General features: G+C 35.8%; 1 protein-coding gene across 2 annotated transcripts in view; it reads right to left on the bottom strand.

Moving 5' to 3' along the window:
• The window catches only part of BMP2K (BMP2 inducible kinase), a 106,128-nt gene that overhangs the window by 68,667 nt on the left and 19,687 nt on the right, over nucleotides 1-17,774 (bottom strand). The window lies entirely within an intron of this gene.

Genomic DNA, 17,774 nt, shown 5'->3' with positions numbered 1-17,774 from the left:
CAGAACCAATTTCTTCCTTTTCCCTGCACCTCTTATCGCACAGATATTTATTTACCTACTAGAGGTGTCAAAAGGAGTAGAAATTTATCAATAACAAAATAATGCCTGGAAAACAATTAAGCAGTCTAATGGATTAAGTGAATGGAAAATCAAGGACCCAGATTAGGATATTAACTTTATATTGTAATAAGTTTAAAATAAATCATAATAAACAACTATCCATGCAACCTCAAGTGCCAGTCACCAGGAAACCCTCCAATTACTGATTGGACTGGTAAAGTTTACTTATTTAGACTGGTAAAGTTTTTCTGGACAGTAATTTCTATCCAGGTTTTACCAGATGTTTATACATATGTTTGATGTTGAAAAATGGACATTTCACAAAACTCTATATGGGAATCACCCTCTACCTACCTTAACAAAAATAGAACCATATACTATATAGATGGCAATAACAAAATTTACTTAGTTCATTCTTTTTTTTTTTTTTTTTTTTTTTAAATTTTCTAGAGGCATGTCTTATTTATTTATTTATTGTTTGTTTGTTTGATACATGCACTGGGCACAGTCAGAAGCGCAGGAGGGCGAGAGAACCCACCAGAGCCAGAGCGGGGAGCAGAGCAGGCAGAAGGACCGAAGCACACTGCTGAGGGGAGCAGCGGGCGGCAGGAGAGGTCTGCGCGCCATGTGGGACCCTCCTCTGGTGGCCGGGGAGCAGCCGGGGATCGAACCGGCTGCAGAGGCTGCAGGCAGCTTCGCAACCCAGCGCTCAACCGCTGCGCCACCGGGGAGGCCCTAGTTCATTCTTTTTAATAGTTGTACAGTATACCATACCTTGGAAATGGCATAATTTAATCATCTCCAAAGAGATGGTCTTAAATTTAAGTGGGTTTAGTATTTAGTCAGTTTGTCTGTTTCTTGCCATTACCTATAAATGTTGCCCTGAACAGTCTTGCACAAACATTCTGAAGAACTGATACTTTTGTTCCCATAGCACAGATTCTTAAGGAAAGTTTATCAAAGGAAAACCCATTTCAAATTTGATAGTAGCAGGCTATAACCTGAAAGAGGGTAGCAACTTCCACCAGCAACAGAAGAGCCAGTATTTTCACATGATCAGCAGAGCTTGCTATTTTAAACTTTGCCAAATTGAGAGGGGAAGTCACATTGCTAGTTCTATCTGCATTCCTCTGATTACCAATGAAATAGAGTATCTTGACTTCTTTTTGCTGATCACTTCTAATCCCTCTTCTGTGATTTGCCTTCTGTGACTTGTTTTTAGGGTAATTTTTAGACAGATTCCATTAAGACAGATGTTCATCCTTGGTCCCTTTTTCTACTAGATTATCTTTTTCTTTCAAGTGGTAGAACATTACAGAACTCTAATATGCAAGAAATACAATTTTCTCTTGCTCTCCAGTTGGCACATGTATATTTTACCAATTACAAAATACATATAATTATATGAACATAAAAAACGGTATGTGAGGAAACATACCAAAGCTTTCCTTAGAATCACATAATTGAGGGAAGAGGAACTTGTTTTTCTTTATATGCCATTATAATCTTGGATATTATATGGAGTGTGTGTTTCACTGGTAAATTTTAAAGAAGTAACAAAATTTCCTTTAGATGAGTGAGAAAATTATTCATTACTTTAAAACAGCTAACAAGGAAAGTCAGGAGATAATCATTCAAAAATCTTAGCCAGCAGAATTGATGCAGAGTAAAAGCAGCATACAAAAGAAAAAAAGAAAGCCAAAAGGTTCCTAATAATATATGGAGATCACAGAATCAACATTTTTATCTCTATGCCCTTCATAACAACAACTACAACAACAAAATTGAAAGGATTTCTAAGGCATACACCCACAAGGTCAAGGAGAATAGATGTCAACAAAGAAATCAATAATATTTTGGAAGATGGAAATGTTATTGATACATGGTAGTTCATTAAACAAAATAGAGAAAGACCATACTAAGCACATAAGGAGGGAGGAAACGGGTGAATAAGAAGCAGGCCTATTCTAATGGCATAAATCTGGAGAACCTAAAAAGTAACATGGGCCCATTCACAGCAGGATGCTATAGCAATGGGAAAATAGAAAAACTGGCTTAAGTCTTCATAAAAGCTGATGTCTACATTCCCTACCTCATTCCTTACAATTAGACCAACACTCAACCTCAAGCAGGATGAGTTAAGCCAACATTATCTGAGACACCAACTACCATTTGTGAGAAAGATTAGGAGAAGGGAGGGAAGGGTGTAGTCCTTTAAAAAAAAAAATAAGAAAATATGCACACTGAAAAGTCAATGCCCCACCTTAACCCAAGACAACTATTCAGATATAGTAACACTGACAGTCAGACATGTAGAGCATTGTAATCAAAACAGGAAATTAAAGAATGGGGTGAAAAATACATACTAAAATATGGGAGTCACACATAAAAAGAAGGGGCATTCTGGGGCCTCCCTGGTGGCACAAGGGGTTAAGCGTCAGCACTATGAAGCTATCCGTCACTACTGCAGCACTAAGTTCCATCCCTGGCCAAGGAGCTGACCCACATGGTGCAGCAGACCTCTCCTGTCATGCCCGCTGCTCCCCTTAGAACAGCAGTCTGTTCCCCACTCTGTCTCTGGTGTATCCTCTCACCCACCCCACCCCTGGCACCTCTGGTCTATACCCCAGTGTTTGTATGCATAAATAAATAAATCCTAAAAAAAAAAATTCTTGCCATTTGCACAAAGCCCTTCCAATCATCATCATCACTTTAGAGTTTCCCTCTTATAAAGAGAAAAAAAGTCATCAGAGATTAAGTTAATCAAACATACACAGAAAGCTTCTAACATGAACAAGAGATGAAAAAACAAAGTATGGGGAAAAAGTAACTTTAAAGCTATTCTCAGATACAAAAAAAAAAAAAAATCATCCAAAGAAATACAAATATCTTCAGAGCTGAGGGAAAATACTGTAGTCATGAAATAAGAGTAGGGTCCAGTGAAAGGGATATTCAGTGAATAAATATCCCTTAAGAGGTCAAAAGTAAATACTTCAACAAAGAAACTAGAAAATAAAATTAAGACAATTTTCCAGATATTTTTCAGAGGATGAAAGAAACATGAGAGGAAAAAAACAGGAGCATTACACAGGATCAATCTAGCAAATCCATTATTGCAACGAAAGTTCTAGAAAGGAGAGAGAAAATGAGGAACACACACACACACACACACACTTGAAGTTCATGTGTGTGTAAAGGGCTCATCCAATAAATACCAAGCACAGTGAAGAAAAAAAAATCCATATCAAGACTTATCATCATGAAATTTTATAAGGTTCAGAAAACAGAGAAGACCTTAAAAGCGAAAGAAAAGAAAAAAAAAAAGATTGCAAACTTGCTTTAGTCAGGGATGGCTTTAGCCTTACATCCTTATACAGTCACCTCACAAAGCAATGGGTTTATAAGCAATTAAACTAATATTTTTAAATGGGCATATTGTATATTGGCGGCATCATTTTACCAGATACTTCATTCTCTAACTAAAATTAGCCAAAAAAATTTAGTTACTTCAATATTTTTCCACGTGCAAAGTCATCACAGTAAGATAACTGTATAATAATATTAAGAATTACATAGGTAAATAATAGTAATTGTCAGAAGATATGCTAGAATCCAGATCTTATTAGATGACCCAAAATACCAAAATATTATATAGCAAGCAAGACTGAGTACTCCAAACACATTATTTTAAAGAAAGGAGAATTCAAACACTAGGACTTGGTCTTTTATATTAATAATAATGGACATTATGGGGGCTTAACATTGAAATAACATGCACTGCTTAAGTACAAATGGAAGATATAATAATGCCTGGTAAATCAGTAGACACACAATTATTATTTACTGAATACATCAAAAAATCATGACATAATGCTCAGCTAAATTTTTTCTTGGAATCCAGCATAGCATGGGGAAGGAGAGGAAGGACTAAGGCTTTTGAAGACAGGCATGTAATTAAATACTAACTCCACCATAACCAATTGTGTGACCATCAGCAAGTTATCTTCTGAGTCCTGGTTTCCCAATACATTTAGCAGAGTAAATAAGATCTCCTCACAAGAATGTTCTAAAGAGTGAATGAGATTATATAAATTCAATAACCCACTTCATTAATGGTGGCTATTTTAATTACCACTACTATTATTACTATTATGCTCCTGTTATTAATACTACTCCATCTTATGATGGTCACAGTTAACTACACATTGCAAAGAACGCAAAGAATGGAAATAAAAACATGATTTGATAAACACACTAATATAAACACAGCAATATTCAGAGAGGCTATTATTTACCTGCATAAACTATAAAGATATTTAAAACTATTTGTAAATACAGGTATAAATGTCATGGATAACCCATGACACCCATTATTGAAACCCATTATTTCAGTTTTATAAAACACTATTTACTCTCTAAGTTGGAAATTTGAGGTAGTCAAATGAAGGCTAAACTAATCTGTTTCACTATAAACCACATTTATGTTTGGGTTTCTTAAAGTCTGTGTAGAGTGGAAGGCAATTCACCAGAATCACTCAATACACTGTCTAGATAGACCCCTCCCCTGTTCATTTGGGGTAGAAATGTCCTATAAGTTGATAATTAAAAGCATTATTCTGACTCCACAAAATGTAAGAAAAAAATATATATCAGGTCTTTGTCACAGTTACTGGCACAGAGCTTCAAAAACCCTTAAAATGTCCTAATAGAAACGTCTTTGTTATGCAAATGAGGTGGGAGGACCTGAGAGTAGTTTGAGGATTAAAGGCTGGTTTCCAAAATACCTACTACATGATGAAAGGTTTTCATTTTTCAGCCTCATGTCCCCACTCTAATCCTAATTCCCTACCACTGAGGAGAAAGGAGGGGCAAGAGATTGAGCTCAGTCACATGGCCACTGATTTAATCAATCATGCCTATGTAAAGCAGTACTGATAAAAATTCTGAATAACAAGGTACAGAAAGTTTCCTGGTTCATGAACATAGTCATCAACTATGTGGAGTCAGTGGTGCACCCTGACTCCAGTAGAGTTCTGGTGCTAGAACCTTTGCAAACCTGACCTGTTCTGATCATTCCAACCTGTTCACCTGGATTAATTCAATAAAATTATAATTGTGGGCCTCCCCGGTGGCGCAGCAGTTGAGCGCTGGATTGCAAAGCTGCCCGCAGCCTCTGCAGCGCCTGTTCAATCCCCGGCTGCTCCCCGGCCACCTGAGGAGGGTCCCACATGGCATGCAGACCTCTCCTGCCGCCCGCTGCTCCCCTCAGCAGTGTGTTTCGTCAGTCTGCCTGCTCTGCTCCCCTCTCTGGCTCTGGTGAATTCTCTCACCCTCCCATGCTTCTGACTGTACCCAGTGCTTGTATAAATAAATAAAAATAAATCTTCAAAAAAAATTATAAGAACTTTAAGTTCCATACATTGTTCTAGCAAATTATCAAATTTGAAGAAGGGTCATGGGAACCCCAAAATTGCAATGAATTTAGGCCCTTAGAAATATAGGTGGCCCTGACCCCTGAAGTGAAGGCAATCTTATGGATTGAGCCTTTAACTTAAGGGGTTTGCACTTCCTCTGGGTAGTGTAAGAGCTGATCTCAATTGCTGGCCACAGCTGGTGTCACATACTTGTTGGAATGCTAGCATTTATCCGGAAGTGTTAGTTTTGGATGTATTTTACCTTCTGCTTTAGCCAACAATTAAGAAACTTTAAATATAATCATAATTCAAAATGGATTCACAATGATGTAAAATGGTCTGGAAGCCAGTATTAGATATTTTGGAAATATGGAATACTAAATTAATGAGCACTTAATAAATACCTCATATAATTAGACAGGTTGCACATCACTGTAAAACCAAAAGCTTTCTGTCCATACCACAGAGCATACTTGTTCTTTTTTTATTTTTGCGGGACCCTCGTCGGCGGCCAGGGAATGAACCAGCGCTGCAGAGGCCGTGGGCAGCCTCACAGCCCAGCGTTCAACCACTGCGCCACCAGGAGAGGCCCCATACTTGTTCTAATCTATCAATTTCTCTCACTAAATGTTAAGCAACTTGGCAAAATACAATAGTAAATGCAAAATGAAAAATCAGTTTAGAACATTACTATTCAATCATTTTAGAATTAACCAAACTGCTCAGAAAAGAAAAAAACTGTTTTAAATGCCTCATTAAAGCTAACACTAATTTATTTGATATAAACTGACTACAAGTAAAAAAGTTTCCTAGTCACTACAAGACATTAATTTCATCAGGTTTAAATTTACATTCAATCAATATCTTAGTTCTTAATCAGCATTCTTCCCAAGAACTAAAAATCTGACTTGGAAGAAGCTATATAAGATTAGATACCACTAAATGTTTCCTGTAACCATGGTTCTCAACATGGCTTCATTCCCAAAACATTGAGGGACACTAATTATTCCCCAAAATGATAGGAATTGTCAATGGAATTGGAAGGAAAAGGTAGCAAAGTTGGGAAGTTTACTAAAACTTGATTTAGCAAGGATCATCAATGTTATGTTAAAATCCTACATAAAATATTGATGAGAAATAGGATGTTCACATGGTGCTAAAGTACCAAAAGAAAAACTATTTCTTTACAAGGGAGAAATTAAGAAAGTGGGAGCTGGGGGCTGGAAGGTGGAGAGAGGGGGCACAATTTTTGGCATTAATATTATGTGCATCCTGATATGATACAATATAAAATTAATATCACCTATGAAGTACCTTTGTTAAGAACCTTTAACCTAATCAATCTAAAGGCCTAACTTGCAATTTATAGGAAATGGGCTATAAGAATAAGGAAAATGTTAATACAATGAAGCAATTAGACAAAGTCATGATATCCACTCTGTCTAGTTGTCTTATACAGTTTTTCACATGTGGAATAAAAAATCAAGGCATGTAAACATCTTTCTAGATTTTAAAAGATAATACAATCAAATATAATGCATAATTCTTAATTAAATGCTGGTTTGAAAAAAACCATAAAACTTGTTTGTGAGTTAAAGGTGAGTTATTTCAAAGTAAATTCTAAGTACCATATCATTGTACTCAATATTCAGTAGGTACTTAAACACATATACATTCCTAAGATGTGTATGTTATCCTATGTAACTATCATACTTCTGTTCCACTTAAGAAAATGGGAAATGATTCTTCTAATGCACAGTCCTTACTCAACATTATCCATGTTTCAAAAACTGTGTTTTAAAAAATGGTAAAATAAAATTACTATTTGAATCTCAGTGATGAGCATATGGTTGGTTGTTCTTAACTTTTCTGTAAATTTTTAATTTTTCATTAATAAAGATAGAAGAATAAAATACTACCGGATGTTTTTATCCAGGTCGTTTCCTTCTCCTTTGCCATGCAACAGCCCCACTACCACCACTACTGAGTATTCTTTTACAGAAAAACACTGCTGCTGATTCTTCAGACTCACAACTTCCCCAAAGGCACCATAAGTCTCTTGCCACAAAAAAACGTTTATGGTATCCTAGATACCTGAAGCTTGAACCTGCCAACACACCAGCACTTCATATTTATGAAAGACTGGGCTTTAGTAATGTTAACTCCTATTAAGTCTGTTGTCCCTAAGAAATGGAAGAGATGGAAGAAAGGATTAAATTAGACCTGGTCTTTCTGTATTGTGTTTATCCTCAGACATCATGCAAGATAGAGGAAATACCAAGCTGTCAGCAACTTCTGGTTTCCACCATAGTAAAAAAAAAAAAAAAAACCCAAAGTCACTTGAAAACTATCTTCAAGGTAAGTGGAACAGGGATGCACTTGGCCATGGGATTTAAGTCAGAATAAAAGACCGTTAGTTTCATTACTTGAGGTTAAAGCAATGACTCCAGGAGTGTTCTTAAAAGTGAAAATACTCCTGAAGATGATTATTAACATTTTTTTCTTTTCTTTTTTATTGAGGTAAGATTGGTTTACAAAATTGTATATGATTCATAGGTATAGGATCATACCTCTTCAGATACCACCCACATCCACCACAAAGCACCCAGTCTTCTAACAGTCCACAAGGCCCCTTACACACACCGTGGTCTACCCTCCCTCTTGCCCTCCCTCTCTGATAGCCTCAATTCCACAGTCAGACTTCTAGGGTGTGTAACAGAAGTCAGACTTCTATGGCTTGGTTGACTCTTGTTTTGTTTCTCTATATTCCACATATAAGTGAAATCACCTAGCATTTGTCTATCTCCTACTAACTTAAATTCTTGCCAAAATGATTTTATCAGTGCTCTCCAGCACAAGGCAATGAAAGGATGAGTCAGGTACACTGGGTAGAGAATGGGAGGAGAAGAATTTTTTCAAAGAGGAAAAGAGCCCCAGCATTCCCACAGCCTTGATGATATAAAGCATTTCGAAGAACATTGTCTTATTTAAATCTCATAACATTATGAGGAAATTTAACTATTCCTATTCTACAGATGAAGAATGAACTAAAATTGAGAAAGAAGGTAGGCAGGTAGTCCAGCAACAGAAACCTGATAATTGGAGTCAGATATTTTTCCCCATAAATGTCATATTCTAATAATTTCTACATTTACACCTGTTCTTGTTACTTATGCCAAAAGAAAAGTCTAGGGGCCTCCCTGGTGGCACGAGGGGTTATGTCTCAGCACTATAAAGCTATCCGCAGCCACTGCAGCACAAGTTCGATCCCAGCCAGGGAGGTAACCCACATGGCAAAGCAGACCTCTCCTGGCTTGCCCACTGCTCCCCTCAGCAGTGTAGTTCAGTAGATCCACCTGTTCTGCTCCTCACTCTGTCTCTGGTAAATCCTCTCAGTTGGGTTGGGTTGTAAGTTGTCTAAGGATAAGGCTATGTATACCTCATTTAACACACTATCGTCAATGCCTACCATTTTACCTGGCATTGCTTGACATATAGTAAATTAGTTCTGCTAGATATTGTTCTAATTCACAAGCTACAATTGTTACACTGATCATGTGTGAACAAAAAGCAATTAATCTCTGACATCATTTTCCCTTGGTGTTAGCTATACTTCTAATGGACCACACAAATACTGGGGAAAAAATTTTATTTCTTTACTATGTAAATCGTCCATTCAACAAAAATATATTAACTGCTAGCAATGTGCCAACCATTGTTCTAGGTGCTAGGGACAAAGCTAACTATAGATTGTCCCAAATTCAGGATGATTCAACTCCCAATTTTTTGACTTTACAATGGTCCAAAAGTAATGTACATTCATCGGAAGCCCTACTTTGAATTCTAAATTTTGATCTTTTCCCAGACAACTGAAATAAAGTACTCTCTCATGATGTTGGCCAGCAGTAAGGACCAGCACGTCCCAGTAAGTGGCTGGACCTCAAAGGAAAACAAACAATGTGGCATAATGTATTTGCCAGCATTTTCAATTCATAGTACTTCACCTTATAATCATAAGTTGAGAAAGGTCTGTACAAATAAATGAAAGCAAACCCCCCCCCTTTATGACTAAACAAGTAAAAAATCACTATACAGAAGATAGTAGTTAGGTTCTGTTAAAAAAAAAAAAAACTTTAAAAGGGGATGAATGGTAGATTGGAAAATTGTGGGGAAGGGATGATGCTAAAACATTTAATCTAGATGCATAGGAAAGGTCTAAAATGACCTTGAGTAAAGATAGACAATCGGGAAATATGCCACAAAGATATCAAGACAAGTGCTTTCCAGGTAGGGGAAATAGGATGTACAATGGCCCTAAGTCAGGAGCAGGGCTATTATTTCTGAAGAACAGCAAATAGTTCATACGCTTGGAGTGGAATAGGAGATGAAGTCACAGAGTGAAAAGGGGAATTAGGGAATGAAGGATCTTATGTATGGATGAAGGTAAAGGCTTTGGTTCTGCACCAAATAAAAAGACATTGGAGGTTTCTAAGTACAGAAGTAAAATGACTGGACTCTATAAAAGGAGGAAAACCAATTAGTAGGTTACCGCAATAATTCTGATAATGGTATTCTGACCAAGGCAGTGGGACTAGTGAGTAACAAAAATCATGTATTTTAAAGGCAGAGTTGACAAGATTTCTAGACTACTGGATGTGACACATGAGAAAATCAAGAGTTAAAATGACTGCAAGGTTTTTGGACTGACAAAGTAGAAGGACGAAGTACCATTAATGAAGATGAAAAAGATTATGCTGGAAGATAATTTAACATGGCTCTCTCACATTTCTGCAGAACTTGCAAGCAGAGGGACTGACTGCCTTTGTTCTGGACTATTTTTCAAGATTGTCTGCATAGAGAACATAGTGAAGCCTTAGAAGACAGAGCCATTGTATCCCTGTTGGGCAAAGGACAGTTTTGTTTACTGTCCAGAAGAATGAAAAATAACGTCAAGTATACTGGTTTATAAGAGGAGAGGGTGGAGGATAACATGAGAGTGTATTGGTACTGGAGCTCTAGTGGAGGATGAGTGAATTGTGTATACATGTTAAGGCATGAAATCATACTCACAAAATTATGTAGTTATGCAAACAAATGGGATTTTAAAAATTAAATTAAAAAAGTCGCCCATTTCTCTTGGAGCGGACCTAGTGCCCATTAGATTCAGATTTCCTCAGATCAGGATTCTTCTATAATACAAGTATTGTATGTATAGGCATGATCAGGACCTTTCACATAGCCCTACGGGAACTGAGGCACCGGGAAACTTGAGCTGATACTCTGGCAACAGCTATTGCTATGAGTAATAATACCCTTTGTCTATGTCTTCTGCCAACACCCATGAAACTATGGCAGGCTAACTTGTTAGCTTAGAAGTAGGGTAAAAATCTCGAATTTTTAACAGCTCTTTACAGACAACAAAGGAGGTTGGGAGTAGAATAGCCAAAGCAGAGTTTGGAACATATTAAAGTTAGATATGCCTACTGCATATTCAACTGGAGATGAGGAACTGGTGATTAAATTTCTGATTTCAGTGATAAAAGTTCAGTAAATAAATCAAAACAAAAGATACATAATTAAGAGCTTTCCTTATTTATACCTCAGATTTTATTATCTATCACTGCTAACAGTCAAAAGGAAGATAGTACCTTCCTGAATGTTAAATATTTTTCCCACACAAAAAAATCATTATTAATAGAAAAGCACCATTAGATTTGTTAGAAAGAATGTTTTAAAATCAATAAACTTTCAGGGACTCCCTGGTAGCCTAGGGGTTAAGTCTCAGCTCTGACTCCTCTCCGGCCTCAATTTGATCCCTGGCCAGGGAACTAAGCCACATGTGGTGCAGCAGACCTCTCCTGTCTCGCCCACTGCTGCCCTTAGCAGTATACTTCAGTAGATCTGCCTGTTCTTCTCCCCACTCTGCCTCTCCCCCTACACCTCTGGCCTATACTCCAGTACTTTTATGCATAAATAAAAATAAATCTTTAAAAAAAGTCCACCTGTTCTGCTCCCCACTCTGTCTCTGGTGAATCCTCTCACCCTTGCACCTGTGGCCTACACCCCAGTTCTATGCCAAAAAAAAAAAACTGAATGTTTCTTAATATTTTATATACTTGTGGTGGATATGGAAATTAGTGAAATATTTCTACTATCATAGTATCTCAAATATTTCTACTACCATAATATATGATTATATATCATGTATCAAGAGCCTTTAAAAATGTTTATATCCTCTGTTTCATGATTTTATTTATAGAATTCTACCATAAAGAAATTATTATTGAAGGTGTAAAATCTTTACTTTCAGGAACATACAAAAGATCAGTAATGGCCCAATGGATAGCATTATAGGTAAGCATTACATACACACATCTCAATTCTTTTAATTATTTTATAAAATTTAGAAAAAGGAGGTTCCTCCTATATTAAAAATTAAGTAGTCCAGCATCTGTAATCTCCTGAAATTCTAATAGATTTGTTTTCATTTGCAAATATCTAGCAATACATACAACCATAGCTTTACAATTACACATAAAAATAATAATTAAATGCATAGTTATTATGCACCACACAATTAGCAGAAAGCTGGTTTTAGAAAACACATCTGCCACTGCTTAAGTATTTTCTGTCTTAACTTTCACCAGACCTGGGTATGGTTTGCAAAACTATGTTAACAAACATAAATAATCTCCACAGATTCTCCGACTCTTAGGAAATAGAGATTTTTAAAAAGCAGTCTCAAATACCCACAGTCTATCAGGAGATATGGATGAACAAGTCAAGTATCATAAGAAGCAACGTAAAACAGTTAAAGTATATGGAAACAAAAAGGAGTTGTAGTATGTGAAAGGAAGGAGAAAGTGTATCACTAAGAAAGTAATAGATGAGCTTAATCTTGTAAGACTATTTGGTAGTTTCCAAAAAGTAAAACAAAGCAGGGGGAGCGCCCCCCCCCCAAAGAGAAGAGAAACACTTGTAAAAATACCAGAGGTGGGCAATTCCAAAAAGAAAACTAAGGACCTCCAGAAATATGTTACTCCATAAAGCATTGAAAACACTGGGCAAGAAGTGTCAAAATGAAATTTTTTCACAACTCTGAAAATTACCCAAAGGCTTGTAACAATCTGAGAAACTTCTAAAATGACATAATCTTAGCAAAAATAGAGAACTTCATGGCATTTTAATTTATCCTATCCCCCTCATTCTTTCTGCTGCACCAGAAAAGACACAACTCACAACCACAGTGACTACGTAAGTTACTAACAGATACTGGAAGAAACAAAACAGGTGTTGACTCAACAAAAACTAAGACTCATCACTATTAGACCTGTTAGGCAGCTCCCTGGAAAAGTCCTTTTTCAGAGCTAATTATTTGAACTAACTTAGAATTCACACTGCAAAAAGCTATGTCACCAGATTCTTTGTTGAAGTCCTCAACGAGCCAAAAGTCTTAAGAAAAAAAGAACAAAACAGAAACCACATTCCCTGACTTCAGATTATACTACAAAGTAACAGTAATCAAAACAGACTATTAGCATAAAAATAGGCACAAATCAATGAAAACAGGATGAGAAATAAAACTACACATATATAAACAAGTTAATTTATGACACAGGAGCCAAGAGCACAGAGAAAGGAAAATATATTCATTAAATAGTACTGGGCACATGCTAAAGAATGAAAATGAACCATTCTCACACCACACACTAATTCAAAATTAATTAAAAACCTCAATATAAAACTTGAAACCATAAAATACATATAAGAAAATAAAGGAAGTAAGTTTTTTGGAATTTGCCTTATTGATGTCATCTCCAACAAAGAGAAACAAAGGAGAATTTAAATAAATGGGACTACATCAAACTAAAAAGCTCCTGCACAGTGAAACAATCATTTAAAAAAAAAGTTGCCTGCCACATGAAAGAAGATATGCACAAACAATAAATAAGGCAAGAGGTTAATACCCAATATATATATCATACAATTCAACAACAACATACAACCCAATTTAAAAAATGGGCAGAGGATCTAAATAGATACACAGATGACCAACAGACACATAAAAAGATTTTCCAAATTACTTATCATTAGGGATATACAAATTGAAAATCAACAGCTAGAATGGCTATCATCAAAAAGCCAATAAGTAGTAAGTGGATATGGAGAAAAAGAAACCTGCATGCACTAATAATGGGAACTACTATAGTAGCTACTATTGAAACAAAATGGAAATTTCTGAAAGAATAAGAGCTTGAACTAGCATATGACACAGTTACCCCACTTTTGGGCATTTACTTGAAGAATATAAAAACACTAATTTAAACTGATATATGCATCCCTATGCTAACTGCAGCACTACGCACAATAGTCAAGATGTGGAAACACCCAAGTGCCCCACAATAGATGACTGGATAAAAAAGATGTGGTATAGAAAGATATAGGTATATGTAGCTATATATAACACTATATAGTGACATATTTATACAGAGATATACAGTTACATATATACACAATGAAGTACTACTCTCAGTTGAGGGCTGCTGGTGGATGGTAACTAGACATTTGGTGATGAGTGTAGCATACACACACACAAACACACACAATGGCTGAGATGAAAACCTGTATAACTTAAATCTATACCATGCAGTAAACTGTTACCCCAATTTAAAAAAGGGGGGGGGAATGACATTAACCCCAATCAAACTGAAAGAATTCCTTTTTTTTCAATTAATTTAGAAAATAAGGGCCCCCCTGGTGGTGTAGGGGTTAGTCTCAGCATTATCACCACCACAACCTGAGTTTGAACTCTGACCAGGGAGCTAACCCACATATGGCACAGCAAACCTCTCCTGTCTCAACTGCTGCTCCCTTTTAGCAGCATATTTCAGTAAATCCTCCTATTCTGCTTCCCGCACTCTCTCTGGTGAATTCTCTCATCACCATCACCCTCTCTCCCCCTCCCTCCCCCCACACACACACTTCTGGCCTACTTCTTGCCAGTTGTTCTATGCATAAATAATCTTTTAAAAATAAATAAAAATCAGAGTATGCCCAAGGAATTGCAACTTGCTCCAAACAACTGAAGCATAGGTACCAGAATATGAAGTTATTGGAAATAAGGCATGGTTAAGAGTCATATAGGATTCTAATCATGGAAGATTACTGGAAAGATCATTATGCTACAATGCTTGAGTTTTGTGCTGCAGATACGGAAATACAGAATTTTAAGCAAAGTTTATATTCATTTGATTTGCTAGAAGGTAAATCTCTAGCAACTGTATTCCTACAAGGGAAAAATGAAAAAAAATAAAGATTTATAATAACAAAAAACAGAAGCAACTAGGAATAAATCAAATAGAAGATACATGAGAGTTCTATGGGGCAAATTATAAAACTTCACTAAAAGACAAAGAAAGCATAAATAAATGGATATATATAAATATATATACAGAAAAGAAGACTCAATACTATAGTCTTTTAAAATGTCAGATTTGATAAATTCAATGCAATTAAAGTCAAACCTTGAATTGTTTTTCTACAGAATCTGATATGTTGATTCTAAGATTCACAAGGAAGCTAAAGAATTAAGAATAATAATTTTTAAAAGGGATGAACTGAAGAAGTGAAGTTAGTCCCTTTGCCAATTACAAAGATTACAAACTGATAATCTCATTTGGTAATGGGATTGAGAGAAACAAAGGATCACAGCACAACAGAGCAACTCATAACAGAGCTTATTCATTTACAAAAATTATAAAATACTGATATAACATCAGACATTGGGAAAATAATGGTCATTTAAGTTTTGTTTAAATAACTACATATAAATTATTGTTATAATTATATATAAATTTGATGTTTCAAAGATATAAATAGGAAAAATCTAACATAAGTTTTAAAGGAAAATACAAAAAAAATGTGTGTATATGTCTGGTAATTAGGAATTTTTTCCATTAAATATAAAAAAATTGCAACTGAAAGAAAAAGAACAAATTTGACCTTGTAAACATTTAAATTACAATTTCTGTTCCTAGAAACATGATAGACGAAATCATAAAATAAATTTCCTAGAACTGTAGTCTTTTAAAATGCTAGATGAAATAATTATGGAGGCAGAAGAAGAGGATTCCTTGGAAATAAAAACAAGAAGAAAGCATGAATCCATACACTGCAGTGTAACCAAAGGCCAACACTGGAGAAGGACAGATGGTCACACTGGGATAACCACATAAACCTTGGATCTACAAAGCACTTCATCTTAAATGTGAAATGGAAACCGATCTATCCTGCAGTTGAGACTAAAAAGATACATGCCTTGGTCTTTGGCTCTGAATGAAAATGGAAGAATCAGTCTTCAGACTTTCTAGGCAAGAGTCTAATTCTCAAAAATGTGGAATTCAACTACCTGTATGACCCAAAAAAATTCTAGGCCAGGGCCTCCCCTGGTGGCGCAGCGGTTGAGCGCTGGGCTGCGAGGCTGCCCTCAGCCTCTGCAGCGCCGGTTCGTTCCCCGGCCGCCTGCGAGGGTCCCACCAAAACAAAAAAACCAAAAAAAAAAAAAAAAAAAAAAACAAAATTCTAGGCCAACAACTTAAAGTAACCCCAAGTAGATATACCCGTGAGTCTGGAAGAAATAAACTCAAATTTTCTGTAAAGGAAGACACTTGGATCTCAAAAAACTCCAATTCGTGAGATCCTATGGAATGTGATCATACAATAAATATTGTTTTTTAAAAATAAAAAAAATCAATGTACAATAAACAAATATTTTTAAAAATAAGAAAATTAATGAATATTAAGAAACCAGTCACCATAAACAAAAGTTAGAAGAAACAACAAGCTACAAAATGAGACTTAAAAAGACCAAAACATTGGAATTACCACATATACAATATAAAAGGACTATGTTCAACATATTTAAATAAATAAAATAGGAAATTGAGAGTATAAAAAGGGATTAAGAAGTTATCAAAATTGTCAGGTTAAAAAAAAAAAAAATGACCAGGCAACTTTATAATACAAACTGAATTCCCAGTATGAAAAATATAACTCAAAAAAAAAATGTACAGCAGATGAAGCACACTTGAAGGAAGACAGAACTAGAAGATGTATCTGAATGCAGTAGAATACTGACATACTAATGCCACCAACAGTGAAAAATGGAAAATAGTAAAGAAAGGTTATGAGTGTTGGAGCAGATGGTGAGAAGAGATAAAATTAGAATGGAGATGGGTGAAGAACTGTTGAAAAACAACAATCACCAACCAGATTTTAAAAAGTTACAAAGCTTTAAAACAGAATAACAGAAAACCACACTTGTGCCATCATATGAAAGTACGGCACAAGGAGAAGACATCAAAGCCACCGGTAAGAAAAGGAAGATTACTCACAAAGGCAATTAGTGACTAAGAGTAAAAGAAACTTCTCAACGGGGAAAGAAAATAAAGACGGTGAAATGAGAACTTCAAAACGCTGAAAGTTTCTGCCTACAATTCTCTATCAAGGGAAACTTTCTAGGATGAAGATGAAATAAAAGACTCAAAAATTCAGGTTCAAAAATAAGCTTCAATAAAGGAACTTTAAAGGACGGTGTCAGAGTACAGACAACTAAACCTAGATAGGTCTGACATGAAAGAAATGAGGAACAAAAATAATAGCTATTAATCAATGACTTGTAAAACAATCAGCATAGTGTCTAATGTGTGAAATAAGGAAAAGTGGATTGAAGTAAAATTCTGGACAATAACATCACAAAGAGGAGGGAATGATGGTGATAGGTTTTAGAACATTATAGCATCCTTAAAAAATTTGTGAGGCTTACAGTTATATTTAGTTGTATGAATCAACCACTAAAAGAATAGGTCGGGAGTACATAACTTTCAATTATGGAAGGGAGGAGGAAATGAAAAAAAGAAACTTAAATCAGTACAAAATGAAGAAAGGGATTTTTCAAAGATAAGAATAAGCATTATTTAAAGAGACTAAAGAGGAGTCAAGGGCAAAAGCAGGAATCAAGTTAGAAAGGTGAAAGTATTCACAGACAGGAAGTGACAAGTGAATCTCTAGTTTCTCACATGGATCACTATGTGTGGGCTCATTTTTCAATGACAAATTATTTAGTTAGTTGAGAAATTCAGGTTTTTTTAATAGTTTGCTATGATGTCTAGAAGAAAAGAGAAGACCCAGACTACACAGAGAGACTTGGAGGATGTGTTTGTAAATAGATCCATCCCACAGAAAGACTATGGGGCAATAAAGGACAAGTAAAATACCAACATGCAACAAAGGACTCATTGA

This window comes from Talpa occidentalis, unplaced genomic scaffold (assembly GCF_014898055.3).
Source record: "Talpa occidentalis isolate TD23 unplaced genomic scaffold, MPIMG_talOcc4v2.1 talOcc4.6, whole genome shotgun sequence".
NCBI classification, from domain to species: Eukaryota; Metazoa; Chordata; class Mammalia; order Eulipotyphla; family Talpidae; genus Talpa; species Talpa occidentalis.
This window is presented reverse-complemented; position numbering and strand designations above follow the sequence as displayed.